This window comes from Dipodomys spectabilis, unplaced genomic scaffold (assembly GCF_019054845.1).
Source record: "Dipodomys spectabilis isolate Male_0828 unplaced genomic scaffold, ASM1905484v1 ptg000187l, whole genome shotgun sequence".
In the NCBI taxonomy this organism is placed as follows: Eukaryota; Metazoa; Chordata; class Mammalia; order Rodentia; family Heteromyidae; genus Dipodomys; species Dipodomys spectabilis.
Genome location: NW_024870864.1, coordinates 10,671,494 through 10,699,069, shown reverse-complemented (window position 1 = coordinate 10,699,069; position 27,576 = coordinate 10,671,494). Strand labels below are relative to the sequence as shown.

Sequence of the window (27,576 nt, the reverse complement as noted above, 5' to 3'; positions counted from 1 at the left end):
TACATATACTGTGTTCTCTTTTCCTAAAAAATAAAAAAAGTTATCAGTTCAAAAAGAAAAAGAAAACAATACTGCAATGCTTATGTGGAAGTAAACTGTTTCCTACCCACTGCTAATAATACATTGTGGAAGCAAAATAGAGGGGAACTGTCAAAATGTTTCCCACATTGTTTATACCCACATTCCTTAATAAAGTGGAAACCCACTAGGTAGGGTCAACAGCATCTTCAACAAAACTCCAGAAGGCTCTTAGATAGAAGTTGGAAATCTGCTTCTCAAAATTATAAGTGCAACCAATTCAGAAAAGCCAAAGCAATATTTTAAAATAAGGATGGTTATATATACCTAGCTTCTGACCTTTTTCGCTTGTCCTAGACATATACTAGTTATTGCAATAACCATATAAGATGATGTTAAGTGAAATGAACCTCAAGACAGGGACATAAGTCATTTTTTTCTTGCTTGCTATTGTTTCTAGTGTACTATGTGATTTTTTTGTTTCTTTTGTATGTTCTTTTCCCATAGTATAACCCCTGTTTTCACTGTATTTGATTGCAGTGCACTGCATCTTGTATATACACTTTTCTAATTTGGAGAGGGGAGGGGAAAAACAAAATGCTTAAATAGCATTTTGTAACAATAAGATGTACAAGACACTATGTTGCAAACGAACTTTACAACTTGTGGGGGGAGGGAGGAGTTGGGGAAGAGGAGAGGGAAGGGATTGTAGGGGGAAAACAAAGGAGGAGGTAACAATTCTCTATAGGAAATGTACTCATTACTCATGCAACTAACTCCTCTGTACAGTATTTTTACAATAAATAACATATTAAAAATAAGGATGGATGGATGATAAGTTTTTAAATAATTTACTTTGTTGTTTGAAAGGTGATTTACAGAGGGATTAAAATTACATGAGTTAATGAGTACATATCTTCTGTTCCCTCACTCTCGCCCAGTCCCTCCCTCCCATCTCCATCCACAAGTTGTATAGTTCACTATCATCAGTGTCTAGTGAGCTCCATGGCTGCACTTTGTCACCCTTTTTCCTTCAAGTTCTGATAATTAATCTTGCCTAGATTCAAGCTGTGACCCAAAGCTAGAGTAAGCAAGAAAGTATAATGTTGGAGTAAACACATACAGATCAATGAAACAGAATTAGTATTCCCAAATGAATCAATCGTGTGTGTGTGTGTGTGTGTGTGTGTGTGTGTGTGTGTGTGTGTGTGTGTGTGTGTATATATATATATATATGGGTGTCTACTTCCACATACCACCACCACCACCACCACCACCACCACCACCACCACCCCTGTTTTCAGCAAAGGTGCCAAGGTAATCCAAATGGGAAAATTTTTCAACAAATATTTCCATGAAAATGAGTTATTCATGCAAAGGAAAAAAAAGCCAACACTCAAGTTACCTCAAAATAGTTCATGGACATAAACAAAAAGTTAGGCTTTTAAATCATTTTTAAACAAAAAAAAACTAGAAGAAAAATTTTAAGAGTGCTGTAAAGACTTCTTAGATAAGATAGGCAAAAATCATTAACCACAGAAGAAAAAAAGGTGATATATTGAACACCATTAAAACAATAAAAAATATACCCTTCTGTTCTTTACACACTATTCAGATGATGGAAAGGTTCCAAGATTAGAAACAAATAGGACTGGATTAAAGAAAGTACAGGCTGTGAAGGACTCACCACACAGCAGGTCTGAGCCACACTGAGAGTCAGAGGGGTAGGGATGGGGGAGGCATCAGTAAGGTGTGCTGCGATTGTCAGAACACTGAAGCTGGTCTATTCTGTGACATCACACACCCAGCCAGGGCTCTGTTTTAAAGAGTCTGTAACCACAGGCAACAGCAGTTGGTCAGCGAGAAAAGCCATACCACCCAGTGCCTGGCAAAGTCTTCAAGGAACGATCACCATAGCCTATATCTGTGTTCATACACTGCACAGCAGAAATCCCAGGAGACTTTTTACCCCTTCTTCCTTCCATGGAACAATCCAGATGAGAGTCCCAAGTGCAAAGTCTAGCCCATGATCAAGAACAAAATATCTGGAATCGCCAAAAGAGACAACAAATTCAACAGAAAAACCGACACCGAAGGAAGCTGAGTTAATTCAATAAACAAAATAGAGTTTTGAAGAAATATAATTTATATCTCTAGTGAAACGAAAGAAGTTTCTATCAAGAATAAGTTGGCAAATTCTTCCAAAATACAAGGGTCTTAAGAAATAGAAAGTTGGGGTGGGGATGGAGGGGGCATGGATCACCGTCTAGGTTTTGAATTGCCTGGACACAAAGCAAGAGGATTAAGAGGAATGCTGTGACATTTCAGCTGAGATAATGGAGTGTTGAAGGGGAAGCTTGTTGTGATTTGGTGCACCCATCAGATCACACTACTGGAAACTCAAACGTTAATGTCACATGTTAATGGAGGTGAGGTCTTTGGAAGGTAACTGAGATTGTCATCATGAGGATGGGACCACCACAATGGCATGAATGGATACTTGCTCTGTCTCATGATGTGATGCTCTGCTCTATCATGGGACCTTACAGAAAGCCCTTACCAGCAAAAAGCCCTCTGCAGATGCCGATGGGACTCTAGATCCATGAAGCTAAGGAAGTCACTATTCCCAGTCACAGCGACAGAAATGGACCAAGACTGTAATAACCCCTGGGGCCCAACAATCAGCAGGGCCCAATAGTCAGCGTGGCCCCGTGGCCCGGCCTGATGGAGGGGGCGGGGCATCAGAGGCGAGCCTCACTGCTCCACAGACCAGGCCACCAGACAGAGCAGGGCTTCAAGAGGCTGATGTCACCGCCCCACTGGGGGTGCCGCCGGAGGGGCGGGGCATGCCGCCGAAAGGGGCGGGGCCTGCTACTGGAGGGGTGGGGCGTCAAGCCCCCCCATGGTGACCTGTCAGGAAGTGATTGGACAGTGGGTGGTTTGGAGGAGGAGCATGAATGGCAATTGGAAAGCCGTTAGGGGAAAAAACAGTGTGGAGGAAGGAGAGGAGTAGGAGTGGACGGAGGGATAGTAGGAGGGGAAAGCCTGCCAGAGCAGGGCAGGCCTGTGGAGGACAGGGCAAGCCTCCAGAGGCCATTTGGGGCTTCTCAAGGAAGCTATTTGGGGCCTCCTAGAGGGGCCAACTGGGCTTCCTTTGGAGGTCATTCGGGCCTCCTTTGGAGGCCATTTGGGGCCTTCCTCTAGAGAGGCCTGTGGAGAGGCGCCTCCTGGAGCAGAGCAGGGCAGGACTGTGGAGAGTGGAGAGGCCTGCAGTGGAGGAGGAAGGGAAGAAAGGGAAAAGCCTCCCCTTTGGAGGTTTGGAGGTCTGAGGTTTGGAGGTTTGCAGACCGACTCATTGGTGGTTTGCAGACCAACTAATAAAGGTTCGGGGGGGGGGGTCAGGACTGCCTAATGGAGGCCTGGAGGTTTGGTGGTCAAGGCTGCTCTGGGTTCTGGGTATCTAGCCCAGAAAAAGGTAGTCTCAAGACCCCTTTCTCATGTAAATAGTGTACATAATCCTCTTTTGTTCACCTCTCACTGGAGGTCATAAGTAGATGATGCTATCAGTAGGTTTGGAGAGATAAGAACAGAATTCAGGAGTGAAGAGATTCAAATAGAATTCAGAAGATACCTAAGTAAGGCACTTGTAGTTTATTCAGTTGTAATCCTAGCTAATCAAAAGGTTTATATCTGAAGATTGCAGTTCCAAGCCAGCCAGGGAAAACAAATCTGAGAGATCCTTCTGTCCAATTAACCAGCAAAAAGAAGTGATAAAAGTCAGAAGTGGAGCTGTGGCTGAATTGGTAGAGCATCATCCTTAAATGAAACAAACAAGTCTGAGCAAGAGGCCCCAATACCAGCACACACATGTGTACACAAGTACACACACACGTACACACAATACCAGCACACCGACAGGCATGCAAGCACACACACACACACACAATACCAGCACACACATGGGTGCACAAGCACACTAATATTTAGATATAGACTTGATAAGACACAATGACTGATTGTAGAAAAGAAAACAGAAGGCTGAGCAAGGTGCTTTCTTGTTGGTGGTGATGGTGGTGGTCATGGCTTGAACTCTGGGCCTGGGATCTGTCCCTCAGCTCTTCAGCTCAAGGCTAGTGCTCTACCACTTGACCCACAACACCACTTCCTTTTGTCTGGTGGTTTATTGGAGATAAGAGACTCATGACTTTCCTGCCCAGGCTGGCTTTGAACTGTGATCCTCAGATCTCAATTTCCTGGATAGCTAGGATTACACTATCACCTGGTGCTTTCTAGGTGTCTGGCCTAGCAGCCAAGTGGGTGGTGCCACATTCAAAGAGGAGAGATACAGAATTGAAGTTAAAGATGGGACCAAGAAAATGGGTTAAAGCCTAAACACATAGAATTTTTCCAGCCAATGGGTGGAATCTCCACTGGCAGTGGCAGTAGACTTTCCCAGTGGTCCTCTGGGTTTTCTCCAATAGATATGGAGCTTACAAGAGAAACATAGCTGGTAATTAACTTACGGAGCAGTCAGCATGTGGGGATCTCTGGCTCTCTGGAAGGGGAGCTGTTCACTTAAGGAGACAGCAACAGGTGTCAAGTCACATGCCCAGAACAGAACCTAGAGGAACACCAAGATTTATGGGTAGAAATGTCAAAAGAGAAGCCTAGCACTGGAGTGGAGATGGTGAGCATTGGTGTCTTTTAGACATTTAAATCCTGGGAAGGACAAATGATTAGACTATGTGTAAGTCTTTAGTATAAAAGTATCTATTCATTATTTCTTCTCTCAAGGGCAAGAAGCACTAATGCCTTAGTTCCTAACATGGAAAAGTCAGGGAATTAGAAGGGACAGAGAGAAATTCCAATCACACCTTTGTCCTGCCCAGAATCAGCCATGGCAATTCAACACCATACCAAGGAGATAGCATGATGCTGAATGAAGGAATCAACTATCCAATAAGCCACCACCCTCATTCATTCACATATTTGAAAATCCATGCTAAGTTGTGTTGACAAAATGATGTGACAACTTGAAGATGGGGGGCTTTGTTATATATAAATGTCCTAAGGTAAAGCTTGATGTGAGGACTATCTAGTTACAGCAAAAATCCCCAATAATACATAATGAATGTGGACATGCTACAAATTATGATGTTACAAAGTGTGACGTACACACATTACAAAGTTACAAAGCATGATGTACACATAGAATTATAACACTTGATGTAGAGCAGATATGCCAACCACTTGTTAAACTCAACTAAAGTCAACTGTGTTGGCCTGTGTAATTCATTTGACCATTACTAAGAACAGACAGCAGAGTCAAGTAAAGAACAAAGAGGGAGAAAAGGCGGGAGAGAAAGATCAAAAGCATCAATCTTCTGTGTGCTTGTGCCGTCTGAGACGTGAATATGCACTCTTTCATTGACTAGGTGAAATCACAAGGTAGACGGAATTGCTATCAAGGATAGCCCCCCGCAGGTGCAGGCATAAAACCACTATCAGGTCTTCCAATGCAGAGTCCAAGTATCTCCACTGTTGGCATAAAGAACTCGGCTTAAAAGAAGAAAAATGAACTGTACTTTCAACTAATTCAGTTTGAACTTTAAAGTTTTTTTCGGGGGGAGGGGCTTATTTGAATTCCAGCAAGCCTTTTAAATGCCACTCTGGAATGTAGAAAGAAATTATATAAAGAAAGGAGAAGATAGATGGGGAGAGATTAATAAATTACTATCAGGAATACCTCTCTAGCCCCAGTATTTGAATCCCTGTGAAGTCTGGGGAGGGTTTCCTCCTCAGGTAGCCACTATCTCCCAAAAGGTCAGGCAGGAATGGCTCAAGCAGTAAGGAAAGATTTCACAGCATTGGTATCATCTAGAATCTTCTGTTGTATATTCTCAGTGACTGATGCCACAGCTGCCTTTCATGATCTTGTCTTGCCCTCACATGGCTTTTTTGTATGAGGATTTATCTCGAATGCCGTCTTTTATTTCCACTTTGCCTGATGACTTGCTGGATTTATATATTCACTTTTTTAAAGTTTAATTTTATTTTATTGTAAGGGTTATGTCAGAGGGGTTACAGTTATATAAGTAAGGTAATGTGTATATTTCTTATTGATCATTGTTACCTCCTCCCTTGTTTTCTCTCTTTAAATTGTCCAATATTCATGCATCTGCCCTCTAGCTCTATAGCCAAAGTCGGGCAATTTTTAGACCAGTAATCAGATCCAGATGGGCCTCAGCCTCAACTCCACTGGGGCTATTGCTGTGAAGGAATCACAGAGGTGGAGAAGAAAGAATAGACAGGTGAGGGGCCCACTCCCAGCTGCAGGCAGAGAGGTTTTCCATGTGATGCTTGAGAAGGTTAAGTAGGGCTGAGTGTCAGACATGGGGAAGGGGGGTCACAGCTGCCTCCAGATGGCTGTCCCTGTGGGGATCTGTGTCACAGGCCTTGCTCTCCACACACAGGAAAAGCTGTTGTCGCCAGGGCACTGTCCTCACTCCCCTCCTCTAACCCAATCTATCTTCTAAAGCTTCCCTTTTCCATAACACGACTAACTCCTTAAAATATTTCCAAAGGAGCTTACTAGAGGTTAAGACTCACATCAGAGACTATGTTTTCCTAGCCTTTTTTTTTTTTTTTTATCAAAATTTGCTAATTCAAGGATTTAGAGTATCAACCCTGTCAAGAGAGAAATTCAAAGGTTCCCAACATAAATAATAAGCTAGGCATCAGTGGCTCACTCCTGGAATCCTAGCTACACAGGAGGCTGAGGTTTGAGGATCATGGTTTAAAGCCATCCCAAGCAGAAAAGTCTATGAGACTCTTTACTCCAAATAACCAGCAAAAAAGTGGAGATGTGGCTCAAGTGCTAGAGCACCAGCTAAGTGAAAATACTAGGCCCTATGTTCAAACTTGAATACACACACACACACACACACACACACACACACACACACACACACACACAGAGATAAATGATAACTGCTTAAAGGGGAAAAAATCTTGTACCTCAAACCATACCCCCATAAATATACATATATATATATATATATATATATATATTATTACTAGGTGTCAATTGAAAATTTTTAAACAGTGTGATGGGATTTGAAGAGAACTCATTAAACAAGATTTCTCTTTCTCTGTGTGGTGTGAAACCAAAAGAAAAAAAAAGATTCACATGAGAACTGGACTTTGAGACCAAAGCATCCTCTGTGTAGGCAAAAATTGTGCTAGAGACACAATCTGGTATGGGACCACCAGGATTGCTGAGTTACACTTGCCTACCTGTTGTAGGCAGTCATGAAGATCACAGGGATCACAGGTCGGTTAAGCTTTATTCTGGGTAAGTCATGGGACAAGAAATGAAGGGGGAGAGAGCCTGGCGCTGGAGGCTCACACCTATAATCTTAGCTACTCAGGAGGCTGAGATTTGAGGATCACGGTTCAAAGCCAGCACAGTCAGGAAATGCCATGAGACTCCTATCTCTAATAAACCACCAGAAAACCAGAAGTGGCATTGTAGCTCAAGTGGTAGAGTGCTTGTCTTGAGCTGAAGAGTTGAGGGACAGCGCCCAGGTCCAGAGTTCAAGCTCCACAACCAACAAAAAGGAAGAAAGAAAGAGAGAAAGAGAGAAAGAAAGAGAGAAAGAGAAAGTAAGAAAGAAAGAAAGAAAGAAAGAAAGAAAGAAAGAAAGAAAGAAAGAAAGAAAGAAAGAAAGAAAGAAAGAAAGAAAGAGCTGAAGGGGGGAGAGGTGGAGAGCACAATCATGTCACTTAGAAATCAAGTATGGGATAGATAAAGATTCATGAAGATAAAGCAGGATGTGATTTCATGACTAAACCTGTTGAATATTACTACAGAATGTTCTAGGGTCAGGTTTATGAAAACATCTGCCACTTACGAGACACTCTTAATCAAGCCAATGTTCCTAGTTAATCGGGAGGCTGAGATCTAAGGATTACAATAGGAAAACCCATGAGACTCTTCAATTAACCAACAAAAAGCAAGAAGTGAAGGTATGGCTCAAGTGGTTGAGTACTGTACTAGCCTTGAATGACAAACCTGAGGGACAATGCTCAGGTCCTGAGTTCAAGCCCCAGTGTCAACACACACACACACACACACACACACACACACACACACATACACCAACAACTACAAAAAAAATACCCTGAGCTTTGGAAGCAATTTAAGAAAAAAAAAGAAATCTTGGACCAGCACATACCTGGCATGGGTACAGATGTAAGCAAGTGGGTAATGACTAACCATGTTGGAGGACAATGGTTAAAGGAGTGGACAGCCACCAGGAACAGATGGGCTGACTGCAAATAGGTGACCTCATTAACAAGCACATCATTTCACTTGATTGCTGATGGGATGCATGGGACTGATGGGAGAAGGTTAGGAGCACACAGGCTCCAGGTCAACATGTGCAATGGGATCTCTGGAACACATTTCAGCTTCCTATGACAGAAAAAGCTCGAGCTGAGCTGAACAGTCATTCTCAGGAACCCGTGGGTACCTGGACTTCATTCGGCATGCTTAAACTTTTTTGATCTCAGAACTGCTTTGTACTCTCAGAAATTACTGAGAAGCCTGGAGAGACTCTGTTTATAAAGAGCATTTCTGTCAATACTTGATATGTCTAAAATTAAATCTGAGATTTGCTAGCATATTAATTTATTTGAAATAATATCTTCTGGTGAATATCTATCTCCACAGAGGGTTTTCCTCTCCTGCCTTCTGACTGCTGCCATGTGTTATTTTGGCTAAATTATACGAAAATAATGTAGCCTCACTAGGTATGTAGCTGTAGTAGGGAAAAGCACTTTAGACACTCCCTTCTAATAATTATGGGTATCATTTGACACCACAATAAAGGTTGAAAGTGGTTGTTTCTTAAAGGTTAGCTGTGTAAGAAATAATTATGCTCCATTTTCAAAGCTAGGTATCTGACCTGACCCTGAGTTCACAGTGGCAACCTCAGCAAACAAGATGCTAGAAGGGATCAACTATCAGCAGAAAGAGTGAGCCAAGATGAAAAGAGAAAGTATGTAAAAACTGTAAGTGCCAGAAAGTATATATGCCAAAAGCCTTCCTGCCACGAAAGAACAAAGGAGATGGAGACAACTAAAGCCAAACTTTCTACCAATCCTAAGAGGTACATGTGTGTTAATATTACCCAATAGAACTGAGACTTCTCCCATTAAGGAGTAGTAAATTGCTTGTGGTAACCTCTCTGGGTGTTTCTGTCCACCAGACATTCAGTCTTACAAGACTACCATGAATGGGTAGTCATGCTTTTGTTGTACCTCACATCTCCAAGTCTGTTCTTTTGAGTGCAGGAGGGTGAGTGTGTTTTTCATAGTTGCTATGAGAAATCTCAAATTTTATCAATAACACTTCACACACCATATTAAAATTCCTCTATTCTATATCACGTCTTAAAGAGACCTTTTAACCATCCATAATGTGCTAACACTGCTTAGTATTATTATGAAAATAGTTTCCTTTTGCAGACTCCCAGACATCCGCAGATCCCTGCAGGGCACTATGGAACTTTCTTCACGGGCCACTGCCCTAGATAACTTTGTCAAGTTTAAGGTCTAGAGTTCTACAGAAGAGCCATCAACATGTCTGACACAATCATTCACATTGCAGTAAAGACAGAGCTTATCTCAGGCATATTGTAAAGAAGAAAAACCCCCTCAAACTCACTCAAAGAAGCAAACTAAGGTTTGCTCCAGGCAAAAATTCAGGTGCTGGAAATATAGTCAGGCCATAGTTCTACTCCCTAGGCTAGAGTTACTCCATCTCATTGAATATCAAAGGCTTCCCTTTCTGCCTAGCCTGTTCCATGCTCCTGATCCTTCTAAGTATGAACCTTCCCAGTGATAGTAGCATCTCTGCTTCACCACATCTTTAGAGTAAAGGTGGCTTTGATTTGTCCATGAGCTAACCCCACTTCCAATTCTATGAGACAGTCAGAATCAGCAACTATCTTTTCTCAGTTCTCAGACTGGCAATTCCAAGTCTCAGAGAAGGAGTCAGATTAACTCAGCCTGATTCATAACTAGATCAGGATCAGCTCCTGATCCTAACAGCTATGGCCAGGTATGCTGACTTCCCAGGCATAAATGTGGCCCTCAAATGTGCCTCCTCTTTTAGGGATTGTTTATAAAATAAAAGATTAAAATGCAGGACCACAGCAACACCACAAAAAGAAGACTGATGATGGAAAAAAATGCCCAAGTGTTCAGTATGGTCATTTTGTATAATCTATTTAGTGATAGCAATAATACTAGGTGGAGTTTATTGAAGGCATATTATATGGCAGGTATGAAACTAAGGATTTTAAGGACTATGTGCTTGGTGAATACCTGTAATCCAAGCTGCTTGAGAGGTAGAGGTAGGAATATCTCAGCTCCTGCCCAACTGGGCAAAAGCAACAACACTGCATCAGGAATGGAGGTGTGGCTCAAGTAGTAGAGTGCAAGCATGAGGCTTTGACTTCAATCTCTAATACCATGTGAGGGGGAAATGAAAAATAACCCTAAATCTTAGGCTGTAACTGTATTCCTCCCTTAAACTGTTTAGCTGTTAAGAGGAATATGCTGATACTGGGATTTCAATTAAAGGCCTTGTGTTCTTGCTTGTTTTGTTGTGCTGAACACTGGTACTCTACCACTTGAGTTATAGCTCCACTTCTGGCTTTTTACTGGCTAAATAGAGTCGCTCAGATTAGTCTGATCAGGTTGGCACTGAACTTCAATCCTCAGATCTCAGCCTTCTGACCAGCTAAGATTACAGTTGTGAACCACTGGCACCCAGACATTTTCTTTAATCTTGGAGCATCTCAAGCTCCTCTCTGCTTCTCCACAGCTAGTGGCTTCCATGGAGAAGTGGGGGTACAAGTGACTAGGAAGTTGAGCAGAGTCTAGACTTCTTTCCTCGCCACTCAGAGGAGATGGTAAAGATGGGACACAGTACAAGGGGGAACATCTCTGCTTGCTGTGCAGCCTAGTATGCTGCAGGTAGATCAGAGCTCTGACGTGGGGCCCAGATCTTCCCTTCCCTAATAGTCTGACCTTGAGCAAGTTTCTTAGACTGTGCCCTTTCCCCTCACCCACAAAATGCAGGAACTTGGCCTTGTTCACAGGGCTGTTAGGGATTCCCACGAAGGGGCAACAGTAAGGCCTAATACACATATCTCCTGCAAGTCAGGCTGAGCTGACATATCATGGTAAAAGCAAGTGACTGGTATTCCAGCCACAGAAAGCATCAGAAGACCACACAAATGCTTTGCACTCATGCCCTCCCTTCAACAGGGGAGGCAGAACCCTCCCTTTCTCTCTGGGACTTGGTTATAAGACTTCTTCCCAAAAGCATTGAATAGCACAGAGCCTATACAATCCCACATGTAAAGGGCTAGGGACATAGTTCAGTGGGAAAGGTTGTGCTGTACATGCACACAGACCTGGGTTCCATCCCCACCCAACACTGCATTCCCTAAACACCATGTGTGTCTTTAAACATAAATGCTAATGAAATGCAAAATGTAGAACCTTTCTATTTCCTTTTGGATAGAGAAAGTCTACTGATATTCCCCTTGCTGCTATCCAGAGGGAGACAGAGCTGGTGTAAGATTCCAAGATGAGCTATGATCCACCCTCATCCATTCCCTCACTCCAACAGCTGCTCTTGCCTTTCTTACTCTGAGGATATTTTTGCCTGAACCTAGATCCTATCCAGCTCTTCCAAGATCAAGTTCCCACAAGCTTCTCAAAGCAGGTAGATGACCACAGGGGATCTGGCCAGTGGGCTTGTTGTAAGCAGCAGGTTTGTTTCTCTGTTTTTGTAGCATATGGCTGAGCAGCTGTCCATGTGGCTGATTCTGTCCATGTAACTTCAGAGCAGGTCCCCAGGTTATTGCTTTACCTTTATAAACATTCAGTTTCTGGCTCTTGTCCTATGTCTGGCCTGCAGAAAAGATTGTGACTGATCCATGACAACTTGTTCTCTGTCCAGTGGAAACCAAGACAACAAATGACATCCAGCTGTAGTATGCTTGACCCCTTAGCCTGGTGGGATTGAATGACAGCATCTTCTGAAAGGGAGGTGTCCAGCATTCTGTTCCGTCCTAATTTTCTTCATTCATTCATTTCTTGCTGGGATCCCTCTCACCAGCAGACCATGGATCCATGTACAAACAGATCCCCCTGCTTGTCTCCCACTGAGTATGCCTTTCAGAAACTCCCATCAGATCACATTTTTCAAATGCCTTTCCAAATTTCTTGTGTGTGTGTGTGTGTGTGTGTGTGTGTGTGTGTGCAGTTGTCCCTTAGGTTTTTTTTTTCTTTCTCAAGGCTGTGCTCTACAATTGAGTTACAGTTCCACTCCTAGCTTTTTGAAAACAGTCTCACAGTATTTCCTGCCCAGGTAAGCTTTGAACCTCAATCCTTAGATCTCAGCCTCCTAAATAACTAGGATTACAAGCATGAGCCACTTGGGTCCTTGTCAAATTTCTGATGCACTTTGGAAAAATTCTGGGCCATTTCTTTGGATGAGCAATATTCATCTATTCTACTTTTAATAAGGTGCTTTTAATAGTTCAGAATACTCTGAGATGTGCAATAAGTTACAAAATTAATGCAGAGTTTTCATAGCTATCCAGCTTCCTCTTATTAATATTTTACACTAGTATGGCATTCCTGTCACAATTAATGATCCAATATCAATGGCCTTAATCAGAAATTTGAAGTTCAAAAGGCTTAAAAATTTCAAACATTTTGACTTTCAAACTTCTTTATTTTCTTATATAAAGATGGTTGAGGTTCATCTCCAGGTATATTTCTTGCCTCAATATTATGGCTCAAGCAGAAAGTTTCATAACTATGAAACTTCTTTTTTTACATAATATTATTAAAAATATTGCATAAAATTACACTCAGTGTCTGTGCATCAGAGTATTTGAAACTAAAAAAAATTTCATGTTTAGACTTGGTTTCCATTCTTACTATATTTCATTATGTATATGCAAATACTCCCAGATCTGAAATCTAAAACACTTCTCGTTGATGGAAGTTATTTTAGAGATAGATTTTTGGACTTTTCTGTCTAGGCTGGCTTTGAACAGCAATCCTCTAGATCTTACTGTCCTGAATAGTCAGGGTTGCAGTTGTGAGCCACTAGCATCTGGTGATCTCTTTGTTTTTGAGGAGGGTTATTCAGGTGTTTTGTAGAAAATCCCTCAATCTGGTGTTCCCAGTTTGTTTCTAGCAATTATATTGGGACTACAGGTTTGAAGAGGAAGATCACAAAAATAAAGTTCTAATCAGTTCATTCTGAGCATATGTGCCACCAAGCTGATACCATCACATTATGGCAGTGACCTGGTGTAGCTGGATGAAGGGTTGCCAGCAATAGTTTTCTTCTGTAGAGTGACTCTGCCATCTCTACTCTTTCCATGCTGTAGTGTTGGGGGAAAAAATCACTAAGCACAGCCCACCCTTAAGAAGACAAGTTACGTTCCATCTCCTGAGAGCTTTCTACATAAATTTTTTGAATTCTGCCCAAGAGTTTTGTCTATTCTCCTTTATTTAGTTATTCAGGCTTCTTAACATTTATATGAACATGGATACATGGTTACTATTTTATACTCTGGGTTACAACCCAATATTAAATTATGTATTGCGTTGCTCAAATTGTTCTGGCTTTCATCATTTAGAGCTCTCTTTCTATTGGCTCTTGTGCTGTTTGAACATAACTCCATTATTTTGGCTATTGAGCTCTTAATTATTTTGTTTTATAAAGATGGTTTAGGTTTCTCTCCAGGTATATTCTCTGCTTCAGCTTCAGACTCATCATTTTAGACTTCAGAACCAGCCAGTGCTGGTTCCTGGCTCCTTTCATTGGCATGATGCTTGGAGAAGCACAGAGCACTGTTAGTACCAGAGTATCATTAGTACTAAAGCACCATTAGTACCAGAGTATCCTAGTACTAAAGCACCATTAGTATCAGTGCTGGAGCATTGTTAGTGCTGGACCATCATTACTAATAGAGTATCATTAGTAATGGAACATTGTTACTAATGGGGCACTATTAATACTGGAGTATTGCTGGTATTAGAGCATCATTATGGCTGGGTATCATTAATACTGTAATATTGTTAGTTCTAGACCCTCTAAGTAGACAGATACACACATGTGTGTGCACACGCACATACAAGTCCTGGTGCCTGGGCACTGTGCCTGAGCTTTTTATGCTCATGGCTCTACCACTTGAGCCACAGATCCATTTCCAGCTTTTTGGTGTTTAATTGGAGACAAGAGTCTCACAGACTCTCCTGCCAGCACTGGCTTCAATCTGTGATCCTCAAATCTCAGACTCCTGAGTAGCTAGCATTACAGGTGTGAGCCACCAACCAACACCCAGCGATAAATGAATTTTTTAAACCCTGAATTCATTGTTGTAAGGAAACTCAGTCACAACAAACAGACATGCCACCCACCACTTAAGAGGTAGTGGATTCTTGTCTCAAAGACCAGCAACCTCAAATGCAGCTAGAACAAAGCTTATATAAGCCATGACCACTTAAGGTGTGTGGAATTAAGTCTAATAAAAGTGTTATACATAAATAAGCAAAGCAAACCAGATGAGGACACTTAAACCTAATAGAAGTGTTAAATAAAAGCAAACCATCTAGGGAAATCTAGGGAATAAGGGGAAATCAAGGGCCAATTATCTGTGGGAAGCATAGATCCAGTCTCCCAGTCTCCTTACTTCAACATGAAAGTTTACTCTCTGTGTTGTAAGATTCCATGTGTTTTGATAAAATCACATGAGTTGTATCTCTACCACTACAGTATTATATGAAACAGTTTCACAGCTCTGGAGAAATTCCTGTGACTTCTCTATTCACTCTCTTCCATCCCAAGGCCCTGCAGGACACTAATCTAGTTTGCTTTCTAAGTGGCACATAAATCTACTTCTCTGGTTTGGAAATTATGGGTAAGCTCATAATAATACGCATGTTCATGTAAATGGACTTATGTGGACATAATTTTGGTAAATATCTCACAATGCAATTGTTGGGTTGTATGAGGAGAGCAGTTCTAGCTTTGTAGAAACAATGACTGTCTTTCAAAGTGATTTTGCATTACCACCAGCAAGACAAGAGTCTCTGTTGCTGCAAATCTTTGCCAGAACACATTATTGTCAGATTTTTGGATTTCAGCCATTCCAACAGGTATGCACTCAAGCCCATTGTTACCTGCTTCATTTTTATACTCTTATTGGAGCATGGCCAATTTGGAATGCAGAATAGTTTTTCACTAGATAGACCTGGATTTTACATTGTGTTTTAAAGATATGACTTTGGCGAGGTCAAAGGCTGTGGAGAAGCAGCAGTTCTAGAAGTTGTGGAATTTGTTATGGCATTTCCAGAAACATCAGCTCATTAATAAACTGTAAGAGGGGTCTGACACTTAGGTCAGAAAAAGTACAGTGCTCAGAGAATGAAGCAGAATATAAGATCAGCTTTTGTTACATCAAGGAAAAAGAATTTTTAAATACTTCATTATGATAATGACAGATGAGAAAAATTGAGCTGAGTACTGGTGCTTCATATCTGTAATCCTAGCTATTTAGGAGGCTGACGTCTATGGATTGCAGTTCAGGGCCAGCTCATGCAAAAAAGTTCATGAGGCCCTTATCTAAAAAAAATAGCCATACGTGAAGTTGTGGCTCAAGTGGTGGCCTGCTTGATTTGAGCAAAAGAGCCCAGGAACAGCACTCAGGCCCCAAGTTCAAGCCCCAGGACTGGCACAAAAAGAAAAAGAAAAGGAAAAATGCAGGTAAAGAGGCAAAACATGAAGGCTGATGGGAATATATTAGGATATGCCATGGAATTTTCTTGGGACAGGGCCATTTGATTATGAATAACAATCCAACAGCTAAGATGTCTACCCTCTATCTTTCAGGAAATAGCTCACAATTCTGATGTTGCCTATAAATGCTTGGATTCTGGGAGCAGCTGGTCACAGGGTGGGATGACAGTGGGCGTTGGGAGGCACAGACAAAGCTCATGCTGTGCCCATACTCATGCACTAACCCATGCACTAAGCCCCTAACCCATCTGGGCTTCAGCTTTACCCAGTTTCCCCATCAGCCTATGAAGCACAATCATTATTGACAGCTGCTATTGTCTTTCCTTTGACCCATGCCACCCATTTTCAAGGTTATTTAGGGGAGCACTTAGGGCTGTGAAATACACATATTCAGCACTTGGCCCAGGATAGGTACAGTGACATTGCAGGTGGCCATGGCACGGTGCCAGGAGGGCTCTTGTTCTCAGGTTGTCAGTTTCGCCTGATGAGCTCTCAAGGAGTTCCAGACTATAGGCCTGCAGCTCCTATTTCAGGCAAGCCTTCCTGTTCTCCAGCAGGCTCTGGCATACTCAGCCCCCGCCCTCCTTCCGTACATTCCAAGCACAGATCTGTTTATACCACTGTGCCTCATCTGCACAGAACACCCTATACCCAAAAATTCAGAGGGAGAGCACATGGCCCTCCCTTCCTTTTGCTTTCCTGACTCACCTTCCCACTCTTTACCCCTTCCTCTTGCTTTGCCTTGGTGTTAATGCTATCTTTGTCTTAGCAACAGAAACACATTCTGTAGCTTGTCTTATGATCATGATCACAAGCCCTTAGCTCACCTAGAAACCCTCTGCTCTCCAAAGAACATCATCCATCCATGTCTGAAAGCTAATAACAACGTTCTGTTCCAAAATGATGAATTTCAAGCCTAACATTCATTGCTGAGGCCTGTAATCCTAGCTGTTCAAGAGGCTGAGACATGAAGATAATAGTTTGAAGCTAGACCACACAAGAAAGTGTGAGAGACATTTATCTTCAATTACTAATCAAAAAGCCAGAAATGGGAATGTGGTTCAAGTGGTAAAGCACTGGCCTTGAGCAAAAAAGCTAAGGGACAGCACCCAGACCTTGAATTCAAGCGCCATATTGGCACCAAAAACAAAACATATGAAACAAAAACAGCTAAGCAAGAAGAAAAGCCCCTGAGTTCAAGCTTCAGAAGCCCTGAATTCAAGTTCCAGTACCAGTGCATGTGCACACGTGCGTGCACACACACACACACATTATGAATTTCAGCTTTTAAAGATTACCTTTGATGACATGAATAAAAATAAAATTCATGTTACTATCATCTCCTCATCCATGGGAAATCCTTTTCAAGATCCCTGGTGGGAGCCTGAAACAGAACAGATCAAATCCTATGTGTATGATGTTTTTTCTATACATTCATCCCTATGATAGAAGTTCATTTTCACACTAGGTCTACAGCAAAAGACTAATGGTAACAACTACTAATCATAAAATAGAACAATCATAATTATACAGTATAATAAAATTACCAGTATCCATACTCTTGCGATTTGGGGGTGGTTATTAAGTAAAATAATTCAAGTGGTTACCTGAATCTAAGCCTGTGCAATGACCAGTGGATGAAGATGACCATTAATTGGGTAACATGCAGATAATGTATACAGGGCAGATGCACTCAACAAAAAGATGTTCAGGTGGGAAGGAGCAGGACAGCTCAAGAGGTCATTAAATCACTCAGAGCAAAGTTCAACTTAAAACTTATGAAGTCTTAATTTTTTTCTTTTTAGGGTAGCAGGATTTGAACTCAGGGCTTCTTGCTTGACTTTCTTACCGCTCGTGTTCTGCCACATGAAGCATGCCTACAACCCTTCTCTTTGCTGGTTATTTTTTGGGAGGCAGCATCCCATTGACTTTTCTGCCCAGGCTAGCTTCAAATCTTGATCTTCTTGAGGAGGCAGAACTCCAGGCTGAATTGTTTATTTCTAAAATTTTATATTTGGTATTTTTGGATCACGGTCAATCATGAGTAACTAAAACCATGGAAATTAAAACTATGGGGAAGGGAAGATCTCTGTGTAGGAAAGAAGCCAGTAAAAAGGTACTTTGTCTAATTCTATTGTGTGTGAAGTTCCAGAACAGGAAGAGCTAAACTACGTTAGAATACTAGTTATGTTTTCAGAGTTACTGACTAAGAAAATCACAAAGAAACTTTCTGGATATAAGAATTTTTCTCTCATGACCAGGGTGCTCTGTATGTGTTATTATCTATGTAAAAAGTGCTGAAGCTGTACATTTTATAGTAGGTACTCTATATAATTCAGAGGAAAACAGCTCCCAAAATGAATGGATGAAACTGTGAACACTGAGTGCACAAAATTAGAATTCTCAGAGCCTTTCATTTAACAGAAGCTCAGAGAGGTTAAGTGGCTTGCTTGTAGACACAAAACAGGTTAGGGCCAGACTGTTTCAAAGGCAGAAGGAAATGCTCCTACTTGTTCATAGGTTTGAATGATTTTTCCTAAGTAGAGCTTCCAAAAATTGTCCCAGACCACCCAAACCATAGCTTCTCCCTTGATTTCCACAGAGTCACCCAGCCTTCTTGGTCCCAAGAGGCATGTGAGGGCTCAGGTCTGGCCAGTCTATATCAGCAGGGTCCATTTGCCCTGAGTCTGAATATCAAACACAATTACATGTGTATATTCCCTTTGGCCAAGCAACTCCACTTCCAGGAAAGAAAATAGAATAACATATTTGCATGGTTATTCATTATGAGAGCAGAATATTAATAATGACTGAAATGTGATGGAATGGTTCCAGTACATCCACACAAAGGTACACGAACAGCTATAAGTAATGAATGCCAGGGAGCTCTTGTGGACTAATATACAATGATTTTTAAACAGAAGTAAAAAGTAGCCAAGTAAGAAATATCTTGTAGGAAATAAGGGAAAATAAGTCAATAGTTATGTTTTTCATCCCCCCCTCTACTTCGTTCTTCTCCTCTTCCTTCTTTCCAAAAAGAATTCCAGCAAGATAAAACCAATGTGCTAAGTTTGATCCTGAAGTGTCTCCCAAGAGCTGAGCTAAAGGTTTAGTCCTCAGTTTGGTCCTCTTGGAAGGCAGTGGAGCCTTTAAGGTTTGGGCCTCATGGAAGGGAGTTAAGTCATTAGAGGGGTTCCCTTAAAGGAGTTACTGGGATACTGACTCCTTCCTATTACTCTTATCTGGTTGGGCACTATGATGAGCAGCCTCCTCTGCCATGTGGTCCCACCAGGATGTACTGTGCCATCCCAGTACTGCAGCCAAAACAAACCTTCTTCAACAAGAAGAAGAGGAGGAGGAGGAGGGGGAGGAGGAGGAGGAAAAGGAGAGGGAAGGAGAAGACAAAGAGAGGAAAGGAGGAGGAGGAGGAAAACCACATGGATTTCAATGCATATTGATTCAGAGCTTTTGGCAGTATAAATTCAACTGCATCTCTGGAACAGGCCAGAGCAGCTTCTTAATATGCCCCAAGTGCACCAAACCTATCCGTGTTACCTCCTACCTTCCTTTCCATCCATAAGATCCTCCCTCAGCCTCACCAACAGTTTTCAGTAGGCTGTTTTCTCCACACAGTTACTGTGCAGTGCATTAAAATTTGTTACTACCACACCATTAATTTCCACACACATCTGCTTGAGGATTTTGCCCAGTCTCCATGGCAAATCCATCTCCATCTAATCCACGTTTTATTGCCCTTGTCTTAATGTTAGCAAGTGTGATCAAGTACTATAAGCAGTTGGGAGCTGTGCCAAGCAGCCAGCAGGTCCTCAGCCCCACCCCCTGTGAACTGAAGCTCTGCTTGCAGCCTTAATTTCCAGCCTGCTCCAATTCAGGACCACTGTCGGCCTGAATTGAAACAACACATTCACTTCCAGACAGCAGCTCCTTGGCAGCTCATGATTTACCAAGTTGAGTGCAATTGGAAGTGACTTCATTGGCTCATGTTGCAAACACCCTGGGTCATTGATTGGGCATATCTGCCTTAGAGGATGGCTGCTCTTATTTGCCAGGGGGACTTGGCAGGGCTCCCAGAAGCAATTTCTCAACCAGACATGGAGGCTCTGAGAACTTCTGCTATGAAAAGTTGCCTGGTGGTAATGGGGGGTATGATTCCAAATATGCCAACTAGTACTTCTTAAATGTGAGAAGTAACAAATCCTTGGGGATTGAACTTAAGCCCTGGGAATTGTCCTTTAGTTTTTTGTTTGTTTGTTTGTTTGTTGTTGTTGCTTAAGGCTGGTGCTCTACCATTTGAACCAAAGCTCTATTTCTAGCTCTTTGTTGAGTAGCTAGAGATTAAGAGTCTGTCAGATATTTGTCTGCCCAGGCTGGCTTCAAACCATGATCCTCAGACCTCAGCCTCCTGAATAGCTAGGATTACAAGTGTGAGCCACCAGTGCCTGTATGCCAAGACCAATTGAAAGGAGAGCTATTACAAAAGGGGTTGCTTTCCTGATTTCAGCTTCCCTCTTCGCATGATTGGCCGTATTGTATGTATGTTTATCTGAATTAGGGAAGGGAAGGAGAACGACAAAATAGACAAAGGACAAAGGGTGAACCAATGAAATGGTGAACCAATGCAACAGCAATACTCACAAGACAATATATTGGAAATGAACTGTGCAACTTGGGGGAGGGGGAATTAAGGGGGAGGGAAAGGGGGAGCAACATGAGGGAGGGGTAGATAAGTTTAATAAGAAATGTACTCATGACCTTACATATGTAACTATAACCCCTCTGTACATCATCTTGACAAAGTTAAATTTAAAAAAAGGAAGGGAAAGAAAGTGTGCACAATTGAGAACTGAACTAAAAAAAACTAACATTTTGTGCCATGCAAATATTCTCTACTTTGTAAATCAGTACTGCAGATGAAATCTGCCTGTTAAACTGGTATAATTTAGAATGAGCCCACCACCCCAGTGCAGTTTGGGAATGAAAAATCTAAATCGTATTTTTAGAATTATTCATACAAGGAATCACACACTTCCCTTCTCATTGCACTCCACTTCCTCTTGACTCTAATATTTCATCAAAAACCCTGTGCCCATGTTTCTTTGACCCCCCCAGGGGTCCTGGGAGTCCTGTAGGACTCCTGGGATTCTCAGGAGAGGAGAGAGCTTGACCTAAGTCACAGGAATGATAGCTCTAAGGCTGGACCATAGATATTGCTGTGAGCCCGGTCAGACACGGTTACCCATCAGGGAAACTGTCAGATGGTTCCGAATCTGATATGTCTGACTTTCTGTGGAATCATTTTTTTTCCATTGTGCAGTGATAATTCTAAAACAAAGTTAGTTTTGTTAAATAACTCACAGGACACCTTGGGAATAAATTTACAGTTGGGCCTCAGAACCTATGGGTTCTACATCATGGCTTCAACCAACCATTGATTTTAAAAAAATTAGAAAAATACCCTTGCACCAGTATCAAACACATATAGCCTTTTTGTCATTATTCACTAAAGCAAACAGGATAACTACTATCTACATACTGTTTACATTGTATTAGGTACTTCACCGTGTGCAGGAAGATGTGTATGAGTTCTGTGCTCCAGAAAAGGGTCCTCCCTTCTTTGCCCCGTTGGTCACAGATGTTCATGAAGGAACAGCCAGGTGGCTGTCGTAGAAACTTCATAAAGTGCAACATCTTAAACAGATTGGTAGTTTGTTTCTTTTCCATGAGTTGGTACAGGGCTGTTTGGGTGGCTGTGCCATTCTCAAACGATACTCTCAACTCTGAGTCCCAAGCAGTCACATCAACTCTCTCATCTCATAGACATCTGACCCAGGGAGGAGATAACACTCTTTTTCTCTGATGTGATGACCCTGAATTCATACATGCTCTGGAGCAGGTCAGAGTCTAGTGAAAGTACTAGAACTGTGAGCAAAGAGTGATGAGAAAATGTGAAATACGCTAGAAAATGTAATAGAACTGAAATGTGTCTGCACTGCCCAGTTACCAAAATGTGATCTGTTCTGTGCTAGAGAGCCTAGATACAAATCAAAGCTCCACAAGGCCCAGCCTCCTCCTAGTCATATACTCAACCAAAGACTTCTGGTCCAGAAAACAAACATGTATTTCAAGCACTCAACTACTTTCAGTCCTTCCATTTTTAAAAAAATTTTGCCAGTTGCTCAGCTTGCTTACCTTGCTTACCTCTAACACCTAAATCACACCCCCAGCCCTGCTTTTTTCTGGTTATTCGGAGGTGGTATTTCCTGGACTTTTATGCTTAGACTGGCTTCAAAGTGTGATCCTTCCCATCGTAGCCTCCTGAGTAGATAGATAGTAGAACGATCACCAGAATCCAGCTGTCTCGTTCTACAACTTTAACAAGAGGTGCAGTGGATTATTCCCAGTCATAATGTCTTCTCTTCTACAGTTTTCCCAATTCCTGATCTGTACCAGTGCCCTCGTGCCCTCAGGCTCTCACTACTGTCCTGCTCTAAGAACTATATATGCTTCCCTCGCCTTCTATAGGACCTAGTTCTGTCTAGAATGAGCACTAGGCCTTCCTCTGCTGGAATCCAACTGTTATCAGGCAGCTTCCAACCGTCATGAGGTCTGGATACAATATTATATGTGTTTGTCCCAGTAGTTCATGTGTTAAAAACTGGCTCCCCACTCTGAAGTCATAACAGGATGGAAATGTAATGTCTCCATGGTGTTTAGAGGAAAATTGGGAGGTCATCAGGATTATGATCAGGAGCCCCTATGTTTGAGTCCTGATGGTGTTCTGATAGGAGAGAGAGACCAACACACACACACACACACACACACACACACACACACACACACACACACACACACACACACACTATCTCTTGCCATATAATACCCTGCATGGCTTTGGGTCACTGCCAGCAAGAAGGTCCACGGCAGATGTTGGATTCTGGACATCTGGAACTGGGAGTTAAATACATACATCTCTTTTCATTTTCAGTTACTCAGTCTCAGGTATTTCATCATAGTTACGAGATGCAGACTAATAAAGACAGTCTAAAGATCTAGAAGAGTCAAATGGCATGATTCCTTTTAGGCAAGATTCTCTACATAGCTATAAAGTATCTACAAAATCCCCTTTCTCTAAGGTATTTCTACTCTAAAAGAGAGGCAACAAATATAGAAGCCTTTTAGGGCTGACAATTTTTGTGAAATTGATATATAATTTTCTGCTGATGTTCTTGGTGGGCAGAGCCCACACTGCTCCTTTTGCTTACCACCTGGCAGAGACCACTAGGATTGCAGCCTTGTAGAAGGCAACCCCTGCCAGTGTTGTAGCTCAGGGCAGGCAAGACCTGCCAGTGTTGCAGCTCAGTAGAGCTGCTGCATTGCTGTAGCCTCCTCAGGTTTGGGTCTCTGGTGTTCAAGAATGAACTTTAGGCCAACAGATGCTAAGTGTAAACAACTTTATTCAGAAGTCCCTAACTCTACTGCCACTGTCCATTCTCTTTTCTGCAGCCAATTGTCTCTTTATCTCCATCTCCTTCCCTGTCCCTCCCTCCCCCCCCCTCTCTATCTATCTATCTATTTATCTATCTATCTAATTACCTGTGGTGACTCTCAGTCTAGGGGGTTCTTACATCCTGGGAAGTCCTCTGATTGGTTCTTTTATTGTAATTAGGTGTTTTGGAAGGCACCATTTATTGGTCACGTTGCACAACATTCTGATTGGTTGTTAATTCCTAATCAGGTACCTTATGCAAACCCTCTCCCTAGGGTCACTGGAAGGTTATTGAAACTAGTAGGAAAGGCAGAGGTAATATATTCTAAAACAATGTCTCTTTTGTATCTTGTTTCAGCTTTCCAGACCAGGTTGCTGTGCAGGACCCTGAGTCCAAACTAGTAACTCCTCTTTCAATAAGTTAGTATAAAGAGCATATATGGAGATCAAAGACCAGTGCTCATGGGGACTTCTGATTAGAGCTTACCCCTGGGGAGTCAATGGGTAATACCATATCACTTTGCCGATCATTCCTAGCTAAAGTAGCTTTATTTGCTTCCATCTGTCCTAGCTCTTTGTTGGTCATGGTTGCACACTCCTGTCTCGACCCAAGTCCCAGGTCCCAGTCATTAGCCAAACAAACATTAAGTACACTAACTCTCTGATTGGCCAGAATCAAATATTGTTCGTTCAGCCCATTGAAAATAGCCTGTCTAACCTGCGCTCCCATAGTTATTGGAGCACTATTCCCAGAGATCAAGATAGGGAACCAGCCTGTCTGTCAATGGATGGATGTGATTGATAAACAGAAGTATACCCATATGCAAAGTGTTACTGGAGCCTAATAAAAAGGAGGAGATCTTGCCATTCATAATAACCTGTTAAACTAAGCGAATAAGGCAGACACAGAAAGACAAATATTGCCTCCTCCCACATCTGGGTGAAATAGAAGGATCTAAGTACACAGAACAGGAAATAGAAATGGGCTGGATGTGAAGGGATACTGGTCCAAAGGTACAAAAGTTTAGTTATAAAATGAATTGTTCTGGAAGTTGGCTCTACAACATGGTGACCACAGATAGCAAGAATGTAGTATAAATTAGAACTCTGCTAAGACATTACATCTTATGCATTCTCAGAAATACACAAAAGTAACTGTGAAATAAAAAATATGTAATTAGCTTGATTATAATATGATTTCACAAAGTATACATATATCAAAGTGAGGGACTGTCAGAAAAGAATTAGGCAGATAGGGACAGACAGTATCTTGCTAGAGACAATGGCTCTTCTTCCTCCTGAAGAGCCTAGAAGACAGAGATAAAAGTCCCTGGTGGAGAGAACATAGCTGATGGGCCTACAGCAGACTCACAGGGCACAGGTGCCTCTCCCCTTGAGGTAAGGTGGGCAATAACCAACCATACGTAAGAAAACTTGAGATTTGATCAAAGAGATACAAAGGGGGGACGGACCCCAAAAGCACTGCAAGCAACCTATTGACTTTCAGAACCCTTTTTCATTTTCTTGCCTTGAGTAGCCTGTGCTCTCCTCTTCTTCCTCCTTGCCTAAGAAGTGGATAGATAAAACCTCACATGATAAAAGGCATCCTTCCCAGCTGAGAGGCCTAGTTGGGGGCATATACCAACCCTTGGGTAGCCAAGAGGCCACCCTCATATTTCCTGGTACTTTATTCTCACTTTCAGATAAGCTTTGCCTCTGCTCCCACTTTTCCTGCCTCATGATTCTTTATTTGGTGGAGAGAAACCTCTAGATGATATCAAAATCATTATGTTGTGGAAGTGGCACTGTGGCTCAAGTGGTAGAGTGCTAGCCTTGAGCTGAAGAGCTCAGGGATAGTGCCCAGGCCCAGAGTTCAAGCCCCACAACTGATAAAAAAAATCATTATGTTGTATATTTTGAATGTATATAATTTTGCTAAGAATGCCTCAATACAACTGAAAAATAATTAAAAATTAAGTATTAAAAAGTAAACAGCCGCATGGCTTACACCCGTAATCCTAGCTACTCAGGAGGCTGAGATCTGAGGATCCCAGTTCAAAGCCAGCCAGGGCAGGAAAGTCTGTGAGACTCTTATTTCCAATAAACCACTGGAAAACCGGAAGTTACACTGTGGCTCAAGCAGTAGAGTGCTCACCTTGAGCTGAAGAGCATAGGGACAGCACTCAAGCCCAGAGTTCAAGCACCATGACCGACCAAAAAAAAAAAAAGTTAAAAAAATAAACAAAAAAGAAAATGGCCTACCTGTATGCATTTTATGCTAAGGTGCAGGTTTCTTTTGTTCAAAATACCACATTGCAACACAATGATGTCTGCAATTAATGGCTAGATGACAGAGCAGATTCTAAACTGCTTTTTGCAATTTAATTATTTTTAATTGTTTTATCTTGAAGTAGTTGTGCAAAGAGGATACCATTCAACATGTCACTTTATGAGTCCAAGACATCTTAATCAAAATCATCCCTTTCATCATTCTCCCACATCCCTCCCAGCCACAACCATCTCTTCAATTTTCCTAGTTTCATAGGATATGCATTGAATATTATAACTGTATTCTCCTTCACTTCCTTTCTTCATTCATCTATGCTCCTCCCCATGGCCCTCACCCACATTTCAAGTATCAGCTTGGATATCAACTGTGAGTTCATTGTTCTAAGGAGTCAAACCATTTGAATTCTTCCCCCTGCATATGCCACACTTCAATACATTTATTTACATGTGCATACAATCCTGTACCTATTTATTTGCATATTCATACATGATCTCTAACTCATACACAGGAGAGAGAATACATGTTTGTTTTTTTGTCTCTCTGGGCCTGACTTCACTCAACATAATTTTTTCCAGGTCCATCCATTTCTTGCAAATGACATAATGCCATTATTCTTAACTAATCAGTAAAATTCCATTGTGTGTGTGTGTGTGTGTGTGTGTGTGTGTGTGTGTATTGCATTTTCTTGATCCATTTGTCCATTGAAGGGAATCTGAAGTACTTTTTAAAATTTTTCTGTTCTATCAGTTTTGATCACAATGTGTTACTGAGAAGTTCTTTTCTGATCTTGGTCATTTGGGAATTCTAAAAGCCTCTTATGTGGACAACCAGTTTCCAAGTCCTGCTGCTAATTCTTCTGAGTGGCTTTTACTTTATCCTTACTAAATAAAGTCTTTAAACCTGAAAAAAGCCCCTTGTAACTAGATGGACTTTTCTTTTTCAAGATCTAGGACATTTTCTGCTATTATTCTGTTAAATATACTTCCTATACCTTTAGCTATCTGATCTTCTTCCTCAGTATCTATCAGCTGCAAATTTAGTCTTTTGAGTTGTAAAATTCTCACAGACTCGGGGCTGGGAAGGTGGCTCAGTGGTAGAGCGCTTGCCTTGCATGCCTGAGGCCTCTGGGTTCAATACCTCAGCAAAAAGAAAAAAAGCCAGAAGTGGCTCAGGTGGCAGAGCGCTAGCCTTGAGCTGAAGAGCTGAGGGACAGTGCCCAGGCCCAGAGTTCAGGCCCCATGACCTGACCCCCAAAAAAAAAATTCTTACAGACTCATTTCTTGGATATTTTTGTTGTTGGTGGTGGTATGTTAATTTTTTTAAAGATTGTCTTTTACCATTTTTTAAGTTAACAACTTAGCAAACTTTGTATTTGTAGTTACTTTTTTATTGTTATTATTAAGATGATACAGAGAGGGACTGGACTGCAGTTACCTAAATTAGATGAAGAATACATTTATTTTTTTAACAATGTCATCCCTTTCCTCACTCCCAGTTTTTCCCTCCCATCCCTATCCACAAGGTGGATAGCTCATTTTCACTATAGTATCTAGTAAGTTCCACTGCTGCATTTATTCACCATTTATCCCTCCATTCTGTGATCCCCGTTCCGCTCCCAAAGACAGATAAAAGAACAAATAACAAGACAAAAAGAAAAGAAAAAAAAGCAACAAAGGAAAAACCTCTTGTTTCCATTTCCTGGAGTTCATTTTGATAAATATTATTTTATATAATCAGATATACATAGGCAGTACACCTTTGTGTTCCTCTCGTAAGAATATACTCCTTTAGTCTCCTTTAGTGTGTGAATGCCTGGAGTTGTATAATTTATCATGTCCTAGTTTGCTTTTTTTTTTTTTT

General features: G+C 41.6%; 1 long non-coding RNA gene across 1 annotated transcript; it reads right to left on the bottom strand.

The window, feature by feature from the left end:
- Positions 1-941: 941 nt before the first annotated feature.
- On the bottom strand, positions 942-25,620 carry LOC122121201. Its single transcript, XR_006149912.1, has 4 exons — positions 25,610-25,620; positions 21,783-21,793; positions 16,935-16,940; positions 942-1,049 (listed from the first exon to the last, which is right to left on the bottom strand). It is a non-coding gene; the product is annotated as an uncharacterized LOC122121201 (long non-coding RNA).
- Positions 25,621-27,576: the final 1,956 nt, after the last annotated feature.